This window comes from Petaurus breviceps, unplaced genomic scaffold (genome assembly GCF_028583685.1).
Source record: "Petaurus breviceps papuanus isolate PSGF00001 unplaced genomic scaffold, PetGlider_PUasm1.0 90601, whole genome shotgun sequence".
Classification (NCBI taxonomy): Eukaryota; Metazoa; Chordata; class Mammalia; order Diprotodontia; family Petauridae; genus Petaurus; species Petaurus breviceps.
Window position 1 is genome coordinate 426730 of NW_027187282.1, and position 18675 is coordinate 445404.

At 40.0% G+C, this 18675-nt stretch overlaps 1 pseudogene; it reads right to left on the minus strand.

Annotated features, from left to right (window-relative positions):
- Window positions 1-15532: 15532 nt before the first annotated feature.
- LOC138142645 (heat shock cognate 71 kDa protein-like) lies at window positions 15533-17782 on the minus strand (annotated as a pseudogene).
- Window positions 17783-18675: the final 893 nt, after the last annotated feature.

An 18675-nucleotide genomic window follows, 5' to 3' on the forward strand; every position in this document is an offset into this window, starting at 1 on the left:
TGTAATCTCTATAGGCATTGTGAATATGGCATTGCTGATACATTTGGTCATAAAATCTTCCCTTCTCCATAAATCTGACAGGTACGTTATTCCTTGCTCTCCCAGATTGGTTACATTATCAGCCTTTTTATCTAAATTGTGCACCAATTTGGACTTGATTTTGTTATACGGTGTTGGATAATGGTCTGTGCCCAGTTTCTCCCTTACTATATTCCAGTTTTCCCAGCAGTTTTTATCAAAAAGTGATTTCTTATTCACAAAACTAGAGTCTTTGGGTTTATCAAATAGTGGATAACTATAGTTGTTGACTGCTGATTCTCACATACCCAATCTATTTCATTGATGGACTATTCTATTCCTCAGCCAAGAAGGTTTGATGACTGCTGCTTTATAATACAGAATAAAATCTGGTAGGTCTAGGTCACCTTCCCTATCATTTCTTTTCATTAATTCCCTTCATAATCTGGACCTTTTGTTCTTGCAGATGAATTTTGTTACTCTTTCTCTAGATCTACAAAGCAATTTTTTGGTAGATTGATTGGTATGGCACTAAACATGTAATTTAAATTAGGCAAAAGTGTCATTTTTATTATATTAGTTTGACCCAGCCATGAGTAACTGATGTTTTTTTCCAATTTAGTTACATCTAACCTTATTTGTGTGGAAAGTGTTTTGTAGTTGTGTTTATATAGGTCCTGCGTTGTTTGTTTGTTTTGTTTTGTTTTATTGGCAGGTAGATTCCCAAATATTTTATCGTGTCTACAGCATTTTTCAATGGGATTTTTCTTTCTATCTCTTGCTGTTGGATTTTGTTAGAAATGTATAGGAATGCTGAGGATTTATGTGGCTTTATTCCATATCCTGCAACTTTGTCAAATTTAATTATTGTCTCTAGTAGTTTTTTACTTGATTATCTAAATATATATATATGTATGTATATGTTATATCATCTGCAAAGAGTGATTGCTTAGTCTCTTCTTTGCCTAATTGGATTCCTTTGATTTATTTTTCTCCTCTAATTGCTACTGCTACCATTTCTAGTACGAGACTGAATAAGAGGGGTGATAGTGGACATTCTTGTTTCAACCCTGATCTTTTTGGAAATGCTTCTAGCTTATCCCCATTACATATAATATTTGCTGATGGCTTTAAATAGATGCTACCTATTACTTTAAGGAAGACTCCATTTATTCCTATACTTTCTAGTGTTTTTAATAGGAATGGATGTTGTATTTTATCAAAAGCATTTTCTGCATCTATTGAAATAATCATATGTTTTCTGCTACTTTTATTGTGGATATGATCAATTATACTGACGGTTTTCCCAATATTGAACCACCCTTACATTCCAGGAATTAATCCCACCTGACCTAAGTGTATTATTCTTGTGATAAGTTGCTGTAGTCTTTTTATTAATATTTTATTTAAAATTTTTTGCATCTATATCCATGAGGAAAATTTGTCTATAATTTTCTTTCTCCATTTTGTCTCTTCCAGATTTAGCTATTAGTACCATATTTGTGTCATAAAAAGTATTTGTTAGGACTCCTGCTTCACCAATTTTCCCAAAGTAGAGTAGTTTGTCTAGTATTAGAATCATTTATTGTTTAAATGTTTGATAGAATTTGCTAGTAAATCCATCTGGCCCTGGAGATTTTGCCTAGGGACTTTGCTGATGGTTTGTTTGATTTCTTTTTCTAAGAAGGGGTTATTTTAGTAATATACTTCCTCTTCAGTTAATCTGGGCAACTTATATATTTTTTAAATATTCATACATTTCAGTAAGATGGTCAAATTTATGTACATCCAATTGGGCAAAAAGATTCCTAATTATTGTTTTAATTTCCTCTTCATTGGAGGTAGCTTCACCCTTTTAATTTTTGATACTCATAAAATGGTTTTTTCTTTCCTTTTTTTGTCATATTGAGTAAAGATCTATCAATTTCATTGTTTTTTTTTTCATTAGACCAGCTCTTTGTTTTATTTATTAATTCAATAGTATTCTTCATTTCAATTTTATTAATCTCTCCTTTGGTTTTCTTTATTTCTAATTTAGTATTTAATGGGGGGTTTTCAATTTGTTCTTTTTATAGCTTTTTCAAATGCATGCCCAATTCCATGACCTCCATTTTCTTTAATTTATTCATATACGCATCCAGGGATATAAACTTGCCCTAAGAACTGTCTTTGCTGGGGGCGGAGCCAAGATGGAAGAGTAGAAGCTCGACCTTCCCATGGCTCTGGCTTCCACCTTCCCCAATCCATGTAAAAAGGAGACTCTAAACAAACTTTGGGGGTGCAGAACCCACAAAATGACACAGAGAAGCTAACCTCCCGCTGAGGACAGCCCGGCAGGCCAGCAGGAATCGAGAGGAGCACTCTGGGAGTGGAGCCCAGCCCCACACCAAGGCTTTAGCCCCAGGGCGGGCCTGACCAGCCACAGCAGGAGGGACTCCAGATCACCAGCAGCTGTGGCCGTTTCCACATTTATCAACACATAGATTCAAAGGACAAAGTGAGATGCCAGTGCAGTCTGGATTTTGGGACCCAGTAAGTGGGAGGGCATAGCTTTTACCCCTGGGGCGAGAAGCCGCTGAGACACAGGCACAGCCAGCCAGCGCCACGTGGCAACATCACTCTTAGCCTGCAGAGTGTAGGGGGACCAAGGACCAGTCTGAGGGGCAATCGCTCTTGCTTTAACCTGCTTGGGTCTGGATTTCAGTCTAGGGTGGAGGTCCTGGGGTGTGTGTCCAGCTTGGCAGAGCCTGTGGAGACCTCAGACAGGGCACCTATCTAATACCTCCGGCAGCTGAGAAAACCCCAGTGTTTGGGATGAAAACTCCCCTGTCTGGTGGCAGAGTCCTAATGTGGCAAAAAGCCCAAAATTCAAGTAATTGAGCGGCAAAATGAGTAGGCAAAGGAAACAAAGCAGACAGAAGATTCCAATATTACACTCCTATTTTGGGGACAAAAGGAGCAAAGCATGGAACAGGAGGAAAACAGTGAAGTCAGAACTCCTGCACCAAAAGCTTCAAAGGAAAATACAAGCTGGTTACAGGCCATAGAGGACCTTAAGAAGCAGCTAAGAGAAGTGGAGGAAAAATTGAGAAAATAAATGAGAACAATGCAAGAAAATTATGAAATGAGAGTCAACAGCCTGAGGAAAATAATACCTTAAAAACAGACTTACTCAAATGGCAAAGGAGGCCCAAAAAGGCAATGAGGAGAAGAATGCCTTAAAAAAGCCAAGTTTGCCAAATGGAAAAAGAATCTCAAAAACTCAATGAGGAGAATCATTGCTTCAGAATTAGATTGGAGCAAATGGAAGCTAATAACTTTATGAAACATCAAGATGCTCTTAAACAGATCCAAACAAATGAAAGAATAGAAGGCAATATGAAATATCTTATGGGAAAAACCACTGACCTGGAAAATAGATCCAGGAGAGATAATTTTAAAATTATTGGACTGCCTGAAAGCCATGACCAAAGTAAGAAGCTAGAAATCATCCTCCAGGAAGTTCTCAAAGAAAACTGCCCTGAAGTTTTAGTACTAGAGGGCATACATAATAGAGGGAAAAGGAATCGACTGATCACCTCCTGAAAAAGATCCCAAAAAGAAAACTCCTAGGAATATTATAGCCAGGTTCCAGAATTCCCAAATTAAGGAGAGAATATTACAAGCAGCCAGGAAGAAACAATTTGAATATTGTGGAAACACAATTGGGATAACCGAGGATCTGGCAGCTTCTACCCTGAGGGATCGGAGGGCTTGGAATATGATATTCCAGAGGGCAAAGGAGGTGGGATTAAAATCAAGAACCACCTACACAGCAAAACTGAGTATTATGTTTCAGGGGAAAATATGGTCATTCAGTGGAGTAAAAGACTTTCAAGCATTCTTGCTGAAAAAAACCAGAGTTGAATAGAAAATTTGACATTCAGATACAAGAAGCAAGAGAAGCATGAGAATGTAAACAGGGAAAAGCAATCATAAGGAACTTATCAAAGTTGAACTATTAACATTCCTACATGGAAAAACAATAATTGTAACTTATGAAACTTTTCTCAGTAGTTGAAGGGTTTAGAAATATATAGATTTGTCTATATATGAGGGTATATGGGCATATGAATACATATGTGAATGTGTGTATATATGTTTACAGGTATACATAGAGGGCACAGGACCAATTTAACAGGAAGGAATGATACTTAAAAGGTGAAATTAAGAGGTGAGAGGAATATAATGAAGAGATGTGGAGAGACAGATTGGGGTAAACTATCTCATACAGAAGAGGCAAGGGAAAATGGTTACAATGGAGGGGAAGAATAGGAAGGCAAAAGCGAATGGGTCAACCTTATTCCCATTGAATTTGGCTTGAGGAGGGAGTGAAATACACACTAAATAGGGTATCTCACCCTCCAGGAGAATAGGGGGGGAAGGGGATGAGAGGGGGGATGATAGAAGGGAGGGTAGGCTGGGGGGGAAGGAAGTTGGAAGCCCTCACTTTTGAAAATAGACGGGATCGAAGTAGAGAATAGAACAAGTGGGAGATGGGATAGGAGGGAGGGAAATATAGTCAGTCTTTTACAATATCTACTATGTTATTGTTTTGCATTAGCCACGCATGTACAACCTATACTGATCTGCTTATCTTCCCAGTAAGCGTGGGTGACAAGAAAGGAAGGGAATGAATCTGGAATTCAAAGTTTTAAAATGAAATATTCAAATATATGTATGTGTGTATATATTTATATATATATACACTATTATTAATACCATCTTACATGTAATTGGGAAATAATATATACAGGCACTGGTGCATAGAGATCCACTGGAAAAGTCGAAAGGGGTATGTGAAGAAATATGGGAGAGAGCAGATTGGACGAGGGGATGTCCTGTGGGACTGCTATTTTGGGGCGGTGGGTAGGAGAAAAACGGGGAGAAAATGTGTAACTCAAAATCTGGTGGAAACGAATGATGTATATCAGAAGTTAATAAAGCATTAAAAAAAAGAACTGTCTTTGCTTCATCCCCCAAGTTTTGGTATGTTGTCTCATTATTGCTGTTGTCTTGAATGAAGTCACTGATTGTTTCTATAATTTCGTGTTTGACTCACTCATTCTTTTTTTTAAATTAAATTTTACGTTTATTTTTAGTTTACACATTCGTTTCCACAAGATTTTGAGTTACACATTTTCTCCCCATGTTTCTCCTACACACCACCGCAAAACAGTGATCCCACTGTATACCCCTTCTCCCAATCTGTTCACTCCTATATCCTCCCCCATCCCCAGTCTGACTTTCCAGTGGGGCAAGATTGATCTCTATAGCCCAGTGCATGTATATGTCATTTCCCAGTTGCATGTAATATATATATATATATATGATTTTAAAACTTCGAATTCCAGATTCTTTCCCTTCTGCCCTCATCACCCACCCTTACTGGAAAGATAGGCAATTCAATATTGGATGTAAACATGTAGATAGGCAAAACATTTCCATAGTCAATATATTGTATGAAAGACTGACTATATTTCCTTCCATCCTATCCCACCTCCCACTTGTTTTATTCTCTACTTTACATTGTCCCTTTTCAAAAGTGTGTGCTTCTAAATACCCTCCCCCCAAACATGTCCTCCCCTCTATCATCCACCTTCTTATCTCCTTCCCCTTTCTCTCCTGTAGGGTGAGTTACCCTATTTATTGTGTATGTCATTCCCAACCTATGCCAAATTCAGTGAGAGTAAGGTTGACCCGTTCCCTTTTGCGTTCCTGTTCTTCCCCTCCATTGTAACAGTTTTCCCTAACCTCTTCTATATGAGATAATTTTACCCCATTCTGTCTCTTCCCATCTCCTCTCATGATATTCCTCTCTCACTTCTAAATTTCACCTTTTAAGTATCATCCCTTCCTATTCAATTGGTCCTGTGCCCCTTTTCTTTGTATATCTGTACACATATATACACACACTCACCCATGTATCCATATGCCCATATACACTCCTATATAGACATATATACATATATATGTATATATATATATATGTGTGCATGTATACACACACACACACATTTTTATTCCCTTCAAGAATTCTTATACTGAGAAAAGTTTCATAAGTTACAATTACCATTTTTCCATGTAGGAATGTAAGTAGTCCAACTTTGATAAATTCCTTATGATTTCTTTTCCCAGTTTACCTTCTCATGCTTCTCTTGATTCTTGTATCTGAATGTCAAATTTTCTATTCAACTCTGTTTTTTTCATCAAGAATTCTTGAAAGTCCTCTTTTCCATTGAATGACCATATTTTACCCTGAAACATGATACTCAGTTTTGCTGGGTAGGTGATTCTTGGTTTTAATCCCAGCTTCTTTGACCTCTGGAATATCATATTCCAAACCCTCAGTGTAGAAGCTCCCAGATCCTTTGTGTTTCCACGGTATTCAAATTGTTTCTTCTTGGTTGCTTGTAATATTTTCACCTTGATCTGGGAACTCCAGAACCTGACTATAATATTCCTAAGAGTTTTCTTTTGGGCATATTTTTCAAGTGGTGATTGCTGAATTCTTTCAACCTCTATTTTGCCATCTGGTTCTAAAATATCAGGGCAATTTTCCTTTAGAATTTCTTGAAGGTTGATTTCTAGGTTCTTTTTTATCATGGCTTCAGGTAGTTCAATAATTTTTTAAATTATCTCTCCTGGATCTACTTTCCAGGTCAGCGGTTTTTCCATTGAGGTATTTCAAATGGCCTTCTATTTTTATCATTTGTTTGGATCTGTTTAATAGTATCTTGATTTCTCATAAGGTCAGTAGCTTCCATTTGCTCCAATATAATTCTGAAGGAATTATTGTTTTCAGTGAGCTTTTGAGATTCTTTTTACATTAGGCAAATTCCGCTTTTTAAGGCATTCTTCTCCTCATTGGCTTTTTGAGCCTCTTGCCATTTGAGTTAGTCTATTTTTAAGGTGTTATTTTCTTCAATCAGGTTGTTGACTCTCTTTTCCTGATTTTCTTGCATCATTCTCATTTCTCTTCTCCATTTTTCCTCCACTTCTCTTATTTGGTTTCCAAAATCCTTCTTAAACTCCCTTATGGCCTGTAACCAGTTCATATTTTTCTAGGAAGCTTTTGGTGCAGGAGTTCTGACTTTTTTGTCTTCCTATTGTTCCATTTTTTGATCCTTTTTGTCCTCCAAAAATGAACCCAAAGTTGTATTGCTGTGCTTGCTTTACTTCTTCATGTTGCCAGTCAATTACTTGACTTTTGAGCTTTTTCCCACAGTAGAACTCTAATTCTGGAGAGGAGAGCTTTGCCCCAATTGCTGAGGTTTTCACAGCTGCCAGAGCCATTAGTTGGCTGCCCTCTCTGAATCCTCCACATGGTCTGGCTCACTAGTCACACACCCCAGGACCTCTACCCTCTCACTTTGTCTTTGGTATTTATGTGTTGATGATTTTGGAAACTGCCATAGCTGCTGGTGATCTAATCTCCTGGCATTCCTCTAGCCACAGCTGGTCCAGCCACCCTGAGGCAAAAACCATAGTTCAGGATCGGCTCTGCTCCCAGCAGGCTTCAATGAACACTTACTCTTCCCCTGCTGGGCTAATTTCAGTGGGATATTTGTTTCTCTCTGTCACTTTGTGGTTCCATAACCCTAAAGTTTGTTTACAGTCATTTTTATGGGTATTTGAGGTTGTTATGGGTGGAGCGAAGGAAGTTTTCCTGCTTTCACCATCTTGGCTCCACCCCCGAACCACTCAATCTTTTGGATTAAATTATTTAGTTTCCTATTAGGTTTTAGTGTATCTTTCCATGGCCCTTTATTGCATATGGATTTTTAAAATTATGATCTGAGGATGATGCATTTAAAAAATTTGTCTTTCTGCACTGAATTGTCAGGTTTTTATGCCCTAGTATATGGTCAATTTTTGTGGGTGTGCTATGTACTGCTGATAGGAAGGTATATTCCTTTTTTATCTCCATTCAGTTTGTTCCAGAGATCTATCATATACAGCCTAAAAATCTACTCACCTCCTTAACTTCTTTCTTATTTACTCTGAGGTTAGATTTTTCAAGTTTAGAGAGGGGGAGACTGAGGTTACCTACTAGTATAGTTTTGCTATCTATTTCTTCCTCTAATGTCCTTTTCTTCTCCTCTAGGAATCTGGATGATATACCACTTGGTATATATATGGTAAGTAATGATATTGCTTCATTCTCGATGGTGCCTTTCAGCAGGATATAGTTTCCTTCCTTATCTCTTTTAATTAGATCTAATTATTTTTTGCTTTATCTGAGATAAGGATTGCTACCCATACTTTAGCTGAAGCATAATATATTCTACTTCGACCATTTACCTTTACTTTATGCATATCCCCTTGTTTCAAATGTATTTCTTGTAGACAGCATATTGTAGGATTGTGGTTTTAATCCATTGTGCTACCTGCCTCCATTTTATGGGAGAGTTCATCCCATTCACATTCATAGTTATGATTACTATCTCTGTCTTTCCCTCCATTTTATTCCCTTCCCTTTTTATGTTTTTTTCTTTCTTTTTCCCTTCCCCTCCTCAAGAATTTTCCTTTTGATCACTGCCTCCCTCAGTATTCCACCCCATGTCCCCCTCTTTATTTACCCTTTCACTTTACTGCTATTTCCCTCCCTTCTAACCCTCCCCCCGGCATTTTTATCCCACTGCCTTACCCCTCCTACTGCCTTTAGGACACAATCGATTTTTATACTTAACTTAAGGGAGTGTGTTATTTCCTCTTTTACCCCAAACCAATGAGAGTAAATTTCATACAGTGCTCCTCTCTCTCCCTCCTTTTTCTCTCTTATAATGAGTTTTTGTGACTTTTCAAGTTAGAATCTTAAACTTGATTATGCTGATCCCTCTTTGAACCAGAAGCAATGAGAACAAAGCTCATATGATGTTCATCTCCTTCCCCTCTACTATAGTATGATTTTATACCTCTTTGTGTGGCATAATTTACCTTTTTCTGCCTCATCCCTTCCTTTCCTCCCATTACAATCACTTAGTATCCCTTCATAAGGATTTTTTAATCATCAGATTAGTTCATTTATACCCATACACTCTATCGACCTATCTATCTATCTATCTGTGATAGTAATGGCAATTAAAGATTCCCCTGCATTGGCTTGGTTTTCAAATTGATTGTGTTAAAACCCAGAGTTTGTTAATCCCACCTGTGGGATGGGCTTGTTGATGTGAAAAGAAAGTCCTGAACTGGGAGGAGCTGGTGACATAGATTTGGAGAGACACTAGAGAGAGGCGGAAGATCTTTTTGGAAGCAGCACCTCATGGAGAGAGAGAGACTAAGAGAATTGCTGGTGGCCGCTTTGAATTGCCCTGGACTTTTGAGACCTGCCCCCTGAGCTGCCAAGGACTGAGGAGACATGGCTGTTTTGCTGGTACTTTGTCTGTCTCTTTTGATGTTATTTTGCCATATTTGTCCACTGGTGAAAGACTGTCCTTTTGTTGAAGAAGTCCTGGAACCTGGCTGTTCGCTAAGAAGCCCTGAGACTGTCCTGCAGACAGAGAGTGAATACTGTCCACTGGTGAGGGACAGTACTGTTGTTGCAGGGGTCTGGAGACTGTCCTGCAGACAGAGTGAATACTGTCCACTGGTGAAGGACAGTGCTGTTGTTGCAGGGGTCTGGGAGCCTTTCTGTTGGTACAGAAGCCCTGAAGAAGGATTTTCTTGTTGTATGTTTACAGAAATCCTGGGAGAGGGTTTTGCCAATGTTTTCAGGGGTTCTAGGACTGTTCTACAGACAGAGGATGAATTCATGAAGGGACTGGCAATGTATCTTGTGGCCTTGCTAAGCCTTGTCTCCCCAGGAACTAAGATTGCTGAGAACTTGCCTCGTGTCAAGATGAAGAAAAGACCTCCATTTGGGTATTAAGTGCTGTGTTTAAACTTGATGTAACTCTGGGGTAGATTCAATTGTGATCCAGGGGTGGGGAACTTTTGACCTTATGTTTGGAAACTAATCTACATTTGAGAAGAGGGGCTTTGTGGTGGACTTAATTAAGGTATAGCCTAGGGGTGGAGAAGTATTTAGAACAGAGACTTTGTAATTGATTGAATGATTGGAAGGTCCTGGGGTGGGGTAGTACTTGGAGATTATTTAATCACACTTAGTAAATGCTGTATTTTGAATGATGTCATGTTTTGATCTTCTCTGTTCTTGGTTTGTTACTGAATAAAATAGAGAGCACCTATGCTGGTTATTTTGAACCTGGGAAGTTGCCTTCTTTTGGCATTGCATTACTCTATCTATCTATCTATCTATCTATCTATCTATCTATCTATCTATCTATCTATCTATCTATCTAATATCCCTTTTGAATGTCATGATAATTATATACATTTCACAACTGACAGGTATCAGCTTCTCATATACAGATGTAAACAATTTGATCCTGTTGAATCCCAAGTTATGTGCATGTGTGAGCGTGGTGTGTTTGTGTGTGTGTGTTTGTGTGTGCGTGTGAGTTTGTGTTTTCCTTGTTTACCTTTTTATGTCTTTATTGAGTTTTGCAATTGGGGATCAGATTTTCCATTGAGCTCTGGCTTTTTCATCAAGAAAGTATGGAAGTCCCATATTTCATTAAATTATGCTCAGTTTTGCTGGCTAGTTGATCCTTGGTTGCAGTCCTAGGTCTTTTGTCTTAGGAAATATCAAATTCCAATCCATCCAATCTTTTAATGTAGAAGCTGCTAGGTCCTGTGGAATCCTGACTGCAGTTCTACGATATTTGAATTGTTTCTTTTTGGCTGCTTGCAGTATTTTCTCTTTGACCTTGTAATTCTGCAATTTGGCTACTATATTTCTTGAAGTTTTCAATTTAGGATCTCGTTCAGGGGGAGTCTGGTGAATTCTTTCTATACTTATTTTACCCTCTGATTATAGGACCTCAGGACAGTTTTCTTTGACAATCTCTTGGGGGATGTTATTCAGGCTGCTTTTTTCATCATGGCTTTCTAGTAGACCAACAATTATTAGGTTATCTCTCCTGGATCTGTTCTCCAGATCAGTTGTTTTTCCAGTGAGATATTTTTTACTTTCTTCTAATTTTTCAATCTTCATATTTTGTTTGACTGAATATTGATGCATCATAGAGTCCTTAGCTTTGATTTGATTGATTCTAATTTTTAATGAATTATTTCCTCTTTTAGTTTTTGAAGCTCCTTTTCCATATATATGTTCACTTTGCATTTGTAGGAAAGTATTACCTCCAGTTATATGTTGAACCTCCTGTCCCAGTTCACAAATTTTACTTTTCAAGGATTTGTTATTTTTCAGTGAGATTTTTCTTCCAATTTGGTCAATGTAGATTTAAATTTATCTTCTGCCTCTCTAATTTGGCTTTTAAAATCTTCCTTGAGCTCCTCCAAGTATGCTTTTTTTGTCTTGAGACTAGTTCATATTTCCTTCTGTGGTCTCAGGTGTGAGTATAGAGTCCATGTTGTCCTCTGTCTTTGGTTGTTCCTTCTCGGTATAATAATATTGGATCGATTTTCATGCTTTTGCTTTCTCAGTTCCCTTCTTAACCCATTGTGATTGCCTATTTCCTGACATTGCTTCTCAGGATGGGAGCTAAGGGCCTGGTTGTTGACTTTGTGTGCTGTAGCCTCTGGGTGTCTAGACTGAGGCCAAGACCAGGACTCTCAGGGTTTCCCCTAAGTTTCCCTGAGGCTCACAGAGTAACATGTGGGGGAAGGGTGGTCTGGTCCCTTCAGGTTTCAACCTCTGTGTCCCTGGGCTACATTTCAGCCAGGCTCAGCAGGTAGAATCCAGGAGAGCCAGTGTCTGCAGATTACCCTGGTGGTGCTAAGGCCCACCTGGGCCTGTGTTGTTAGGGCTTCCTAGCTCTAACCCCTGGGCTTTGGGAGCTCCTGCTGGTCAGCTGAGGTGGAGGTTGTTGGGACCCCTCCCACCCTTCACTTCAGACTACTTACTGCTTCCTTTATACCCTTTCTCAGTGACTGCTAAGCCTGAGGCTATTTCCACTTTTTCAGGATTTTATTCTGGGTGGGACATTTATCTCTGGGTTTTCTGGTTCAAGGAGGGGGATTCAGAGCAGCTAGGGATTACTCTGCCATCTTGGGTTCTGGAAGTTCAGCTACGGGATTTTTAAACTTACTGCCTGTGGGCCGATAGCCCCAGGAGAAGCTGCTGTCACTGCTTCAAGCCCTGCACTTTCTCTTATCGTTCTCTGACCAATCCTCAGTCCTTTGGTGAGACAGCTGTGAATCACCCTTGAGGTGGGTAAGACCTGGCTGGGGCTCTATCTCAAACCACTGTAGTCTGCTTTCAGGTCCGCACTGGTGTAGCCCCTTTTTGCTCTGTGCTCTCCCTGCCCAGACCTACATGGGCACTTTCCTGGGCTGGGAATCTGCCATTTTCATTCTCCCAATGGATTCTGTCACTCTAAAATCTGTTCAGATTCACTTTTTAAAGTTTAGTGACCGAATTCATGGAGGAGCTTAGAAAAGTTCCTTCTGCCATTCTGCCATCTTGGCTCCACCCCCACACTAATACCTTTGCCAACAAAACCCAAATTGGGTCAAAAAGGGTCAGACATGCCTGAAACAACTGAACAACATGGTCTCCTTCGTGGAATGGAACGCCATTGTTGAGGGCAACAGCACTAGGTACATTCACTGAAATGAACTGAATTGAGACTTTACCTGTGCCTAACACATAATTGACCTTGGTAAAGATCAATGCAGATATGGTTAATATGCACTTCTTGACTTTTAATAAATATTTCCAGTACTAAGTAATCTCTCATTTGTGATTTCTTATCATGAACTTCTTTTAGGCAAGGTGACCAGACCAGCAAATCTTCATTCCCCTCACAGTGCTGTTTGTAATTTCCAGAACTCATCACCATGCCTCAGCTGCAATCTCACCCCAGAACTTTCAGCTGCACTTGGGGCCTCCTGACACTGGAAAATCCATGGAACTTTGTTGCCTGTTCACTCTGGAATATCCCTGCCAACTTGCTGGCCCATTCATCCAAATGGTCCATTCAAGGGGCCTCCATTTCATTAAGCAGACAGGTTGGTCAAGCTTCTCTTCTTCCTACGATGGGCTTCTGAATTCATAAAAAGAAACATCAGACTTCAACTGTAGTCTCACCCTGTCCCTTCCCTCAATAAACTGGACCTGTTCACCGGGATCATAATGTACCACTTAGAACTCACCCTGGATCTCAGGGAGGGGGGTGGAAGACCTAAGGTGGTGGTGTAGAAACAGGACTTCGGTGAGGCTCCGGTTTCCATCCTCCCATACATGTAAAAAATTACTCTAAACAAACTTCAAAGCTATGGAACCCACAAAGTGACAGAGAGAAACAAATCTCTTAGTGAAGGAAGCCTGGCAGGCCAACAGGAAAGGTCCATCCTAGTGTGCTGGGAGCCAACCACAGTCCTGACTGAGCTGTGGTTTTAGCCCCAGGGTGGCCCTAGTGACCAGCGGCTGGAGCAGACTTCACGAGAGTAAATCACCAGCAGATGTAGTGCTTTCCAGACTCCTCAATCCATAAACGCCAAAGACAAAATAAAAGGTCAGTGTGGAACTTTGTTGCAACAGGGAGAGCATAGTCTGGCTGCTACCCCCAGAGTGAGAATTGGAGGAGGTGCAGTCACTGTAGCTGCTGCCATGTGCCTGCATCCAGAGCTCCTGGCCTGCAGATTTTAGGAGGATCAAGCAACCATTCAGAGGGTAATCGGTCATGCTTTGACCTGCTTGGATCCAAATTGGGGTCTTGGGTGAGTCCTGGGGTGTGTGACCAGTGAGCCAGAGCATGTGGGGGCTGTAGAGAGGGCACCTATCTAATAGCTCCAGCAGCTGCAAAAACCCCAGAAACTGGTGACAAAGCTCTCTCCATTCTGGAAGCAGAGTTCTAATGTGGCAAAGAGCTGAAAAGTCAATAAATGGCTGCCAATATGAGCAAGCAGCAGAAGCACAAACAGATGATGGATTCCTTTTTGGGGGGAATTCTAGACTGCCTCTAGTAGCGAGACCACCCTTCTTGCAAGAAGAAATAATTAAATAAATCCTTCTTGTCAGCACTTGGAGATATCTCTGCTTATTTTTATTTTGGACAAGTCATCTTGTCCCACACATTATCAAGGAACACTGCCTTTATGTTTTAGAACCAGAGGGTAAAATAGAAATTGAAAGAATTCACCACTCACCTCTTGAAAGAGATCCCAAAAGAAAAACTTCCAGCAATATTATAGTCAAATTCCAGAATTTTGAGGTCAAGGAGAAAATATTGCAAGCAGCCAGAAAGAAACAATTTAACTATTGTTGGAACCACAATCATTATAACACAAGATTTAGCAGCTTCTATATTAAAGGATCAGAAATCTTCCATTGCATTTCAAAAATCAGAGGAACTGGGATTAAAACCAAGAATCACCTTCCCGGCAAAACTGAGTAAAATTCTTAAGGGGAAAAAAATTTGATATTCAATGATATAGAGGAATTTAATGTTTTCTTAAAAAAAATGACCAAAGCTAAATAGAAAATCTGACTTTCAAATACAAAAGAAGCATGAAAAGGTAAACAGGAAAGAGAAATCATAAGGGACTTATTAAAATTGAACTATTTACATTCCTACAGGGAAAGTTGATATTTGTAACTCGAGAGACCTTTCTCAGTATTAGGGTAGATGAAGGGAATATATATATATATATATATATATATATATATATATATATATATATATATATATATATATAGAAAGAGGGCACAGCATGAGTTGAATATGAAGGGATGATATCTAAAAAAATAAAACTAAAGGGTGAGATAGGAATGCACTGGGAGAGGGGTAAAGAGAGAGGTAGAATGGGATAAATTATCTCACATAAAAGAGGTTTAAAAAATCTTTTACAGTGGAGGGGAAGAGGGGAAAGGTGAGATGGAATGAGTGAATCTTTTTCTCACAGTAACTGCCTTAAAGAGGGAATAACATACACATGAATAACCTGTATGGAATTGCTTGCCAGGGTGAGAATTTGGAACTCAAAATTTTAAAAACAAATGTTAAAAAATGTGTTACATGTAACTGGGAAATAAAATACACAGGCAATGGGGGTATAGAAATCAATCTTACCATACAGAAAAATAGAAGGGGAAGGGTGGATGATAGAAGGGAGGACATTTTGGAGTAGGGGATAGTCAGGAAGAAAATACTTTTGAGGAGGGACAGAGTGAAAGGAGAGAGAGAATGGGGACAGGTGGAATAGGATAGAGGAAAATATAGTTAGGAATGGTAATTAAAAAAAAAAAACTTGGAAACAAGTTTCTCTGCTAAAGGCCTCATTTTCCTAACTTATAGAGAACAGTCAAATTTATAAAAATAAGAGCTATTCCTGAATTGATAAATGATCAAAAGACATAGTAAGTTTTTGGATGAAATAATTAAGGCTATCTATAGCCATATTAAAAAAAATTCAAACACACTATTGATTGGAGAAATACAAGTTTGTTTTTTTTATGGTGCCAATTTTAAATAGATTTTATTCTCTAAGACAATTGCATTTCCACTTGTTTACAGTACTGATAAAGTGCAATGTTGTTTACTTCTCTCCCTCTGCACACATTCAAGTATTCAAAATGCCCAGATTTACACAATAGCTTAAATGTTACTTTTAAACTGCTACTACCTTGGCTACAAATTTGAGTCCTTCAATTTTTGAAAAGCTGTGTGGAATGCTCTGATGTGTTTAGTCGACCTCTTCAATGGTGGGTCCAGAAGAAGCACCTCCAGATGGGGCTGCTCCACCCCCTGGGAACCCACCAGGCATGCCTCCTGCACTCTGGTACAGCTTAGTAATAATGGGGTTGCAGACCTTCTCCAATTCTTTCTGCTGATGCTCAAATTCTTCTTTCTCAGCAGTCTGGTTCTTATCCAGCCAGTTGATTATTTCATTACATTTGTCAAGGATCTTCTGTTTGTCTTCATCACCAATTTTGCCTTGCAGTTTTTCATCCTCTACAGTTGCTTTCATGTTGAAAGCATAAGATTCAAGAGAATTCTTGGAAGACACCTTGTCTCTCTGCTTTTCATCCTCAGCCTTATATTTCTCAGCCTCCTGGACCATACGCTCAATGTCTTCTTTGCTCAGACGTCCTTTATCATTGGTGATAGTGATCTTGTTCTCCTTGCCTGTGCTCTTATCCACAGCAGAAACATTGAGGATGCCATTTGCATCAATGTCAAATGTTACTTCAATCTGAGGAACACCCCTGGGTGCTGGAGGAATTCCTGTGAGCTCAAATTTGCCAAGCAAATTGTTATCCTTTGTCATCGCTCTCTCACCTTCATAAACCTGAATAAGCACACCAGGCTGGTTGTCTGAATAGGTGGTAAAAGTCTGTGTCTGATTGGTGGGGATGGTGGTATTGCATTTGATCAGAATGGTCATAACTCCACCAGCAGTTTCAATTCCAAGGGAAAGAGGAGTGACATCCAACAAAAGCAAGTCCTGCACATTCTCAGATTTATCTCCAGACAAAATGGCAGCCTGGACAGCTGCACCATAAGCAACAGCCTCATCAGGATTGATACTCTTATTGAGCTCCTTGCCATTGAAGAAGTCTTGCAGAAGCTTCTGGATTTGGGGGATTCGAGTGGAACCACCCACCAGGACGATGTCATGAATCTGAGACTTATCTAGCTTGACATCTCTTAAGGCCTTCTCCACAGGGTCCAGGGTGCCATGGAAGAGATCAGCATTCAGCTCTTCAAAACAGGCTCTTGTGACTGATGTATAGAAGTCAATACCTTCATAGAGGGAATCAATCTCAATACTGGCCTGGGTACTGGAAGAGAGGGTACGCTTTGCACGTTCACAAGCAGTGCGCAGACGGCAAACAGCCCTCTTGTTCTCACTGATGTCCTTCTTGTGCTTTCGCTTGAACTCAGCAATGAAATGGTTGACCATTCAGTTGTTAAAGTCCTCCCCACCCAAGTGGGTGTCCCCAGCTGTGGACTTGACCCTCAAAGATGCCATCTTCAATGGTAAGAATGGAGACATCAAAGGTACCACCTCCAAGGTCAAAGATCAACACATTTCTCTCAGCACCAACCTTTTTGTCCAAGCCATAAGCAATAGCAGCAGCAGTTGGCTCGTTGATGATTCAAAGCACATTGAGACCAGCTATGGTTCCAGCATCTTTGGTGGCCTGACGTTGGGAATCGTTGAAATAGGCTGGTACTGTGACCACAGCATTTGTGACGGTCTTCCCAAGGTAAGCTTCAGCAATTTCTTTCATCTTGGTCAAGACCATAGAAGATACTTCCTCTGGATAGAAACTTTTGGTCTCCCCTTTGTACTCCACTTGGACCTTAGGCCTGCCTGCATCATTCACCACCATAAAAGGCCAATGCTTCATGTCTGATTGTACAACTGCATCATCAAATCTGTGACCAATCAGACGTTTGGCATCAAAAACTGTGTTGGTGGGGTTCATTGCAACTTGGTTCTTTGCAGCATCACCGATTAAACGTTCTGTGTTGGTGAAGGCCACATAGCTTGGGGTGGTCCTGTTTCCTTGGTCATTAGCAATGATCTCCACTTTCCCATGTTGGAAGACTCCCACACAGGAGTAAGTGGTGCCAAGATCAATGCCAACTGCGGGTCCCTTCGACATGGTTGCTGGGGAGTCGGGGGAGGTCGTAGCTGACCACTGTGGAGAGAGAAAGGCTGCTGCTGCGCTGAGTAGCGAGAAATACAAGTTAAAACAATTCTGAGGTAGTACTTCATACCTATTAGATTAGGATAGAAAAGGTAAATGACAAATGTTGGAGGGGATGTAGGAAAAGTGAGACATTAATATACTGTTGTGAGATTCGTGAACTGATCCAACCATTCTCGAGAGCAATTTGGAAGTAGGCCCAAAGGGCTATAAAACCATGCATACCCTTTGACCTAGCAAACGTGTTGTCATGGATTGCTGAGAATAGCTAAGTCATTCATAGTTGATCATCTTAAAATATTGCTGTTACTTTGTGCACAGTACACTCCACTTTGCATCAACCCATGTAGGTCTTTAGGTTTTTCTGAGAGCATCCTGCTCATCATTTCCTATAGTACAATAGCATTCCATCATAATTACATACCACAACTTCTTCAGCCATTACGCAATAGATGTGCGTTCCCTCAATTTCCAATTCTTTACCTCTGAAAAAGAGCTGTTATAAATGCCCAGCCAGAAGTTATCTGTCTCCTGACAAGGTGCTTAGCTGGCATGTCTGCAAATCCCTGTGAGTAGATCAACAAACATGCATGTGGGTGGCTGATTCTCAAGTGTAAGGTAAACACAGGAGCCAGGCTAAGTCTCAACCCAAGAGCAGGCTGAACAGCAGGGCCACCAATGGGTTCCTCATAGTTCTGGTTATGGGCATTAGCTGGTTACACACAAATTTGGACTGATAGATCAGGAACTAAGTTGTTTACTAATTAATTTCACAGATAACTGAAGACATAGGTGTGAGGGTTATAACTGCCCAACATACAAGAAAAACCCCAGAGACAGAGTTCTGAACCAATGGCACTTTATTAAAGGGTTTATGGACAACTCTAATGAGGTGGACCCTAGACTTCCTCACGATCTCAGATGCT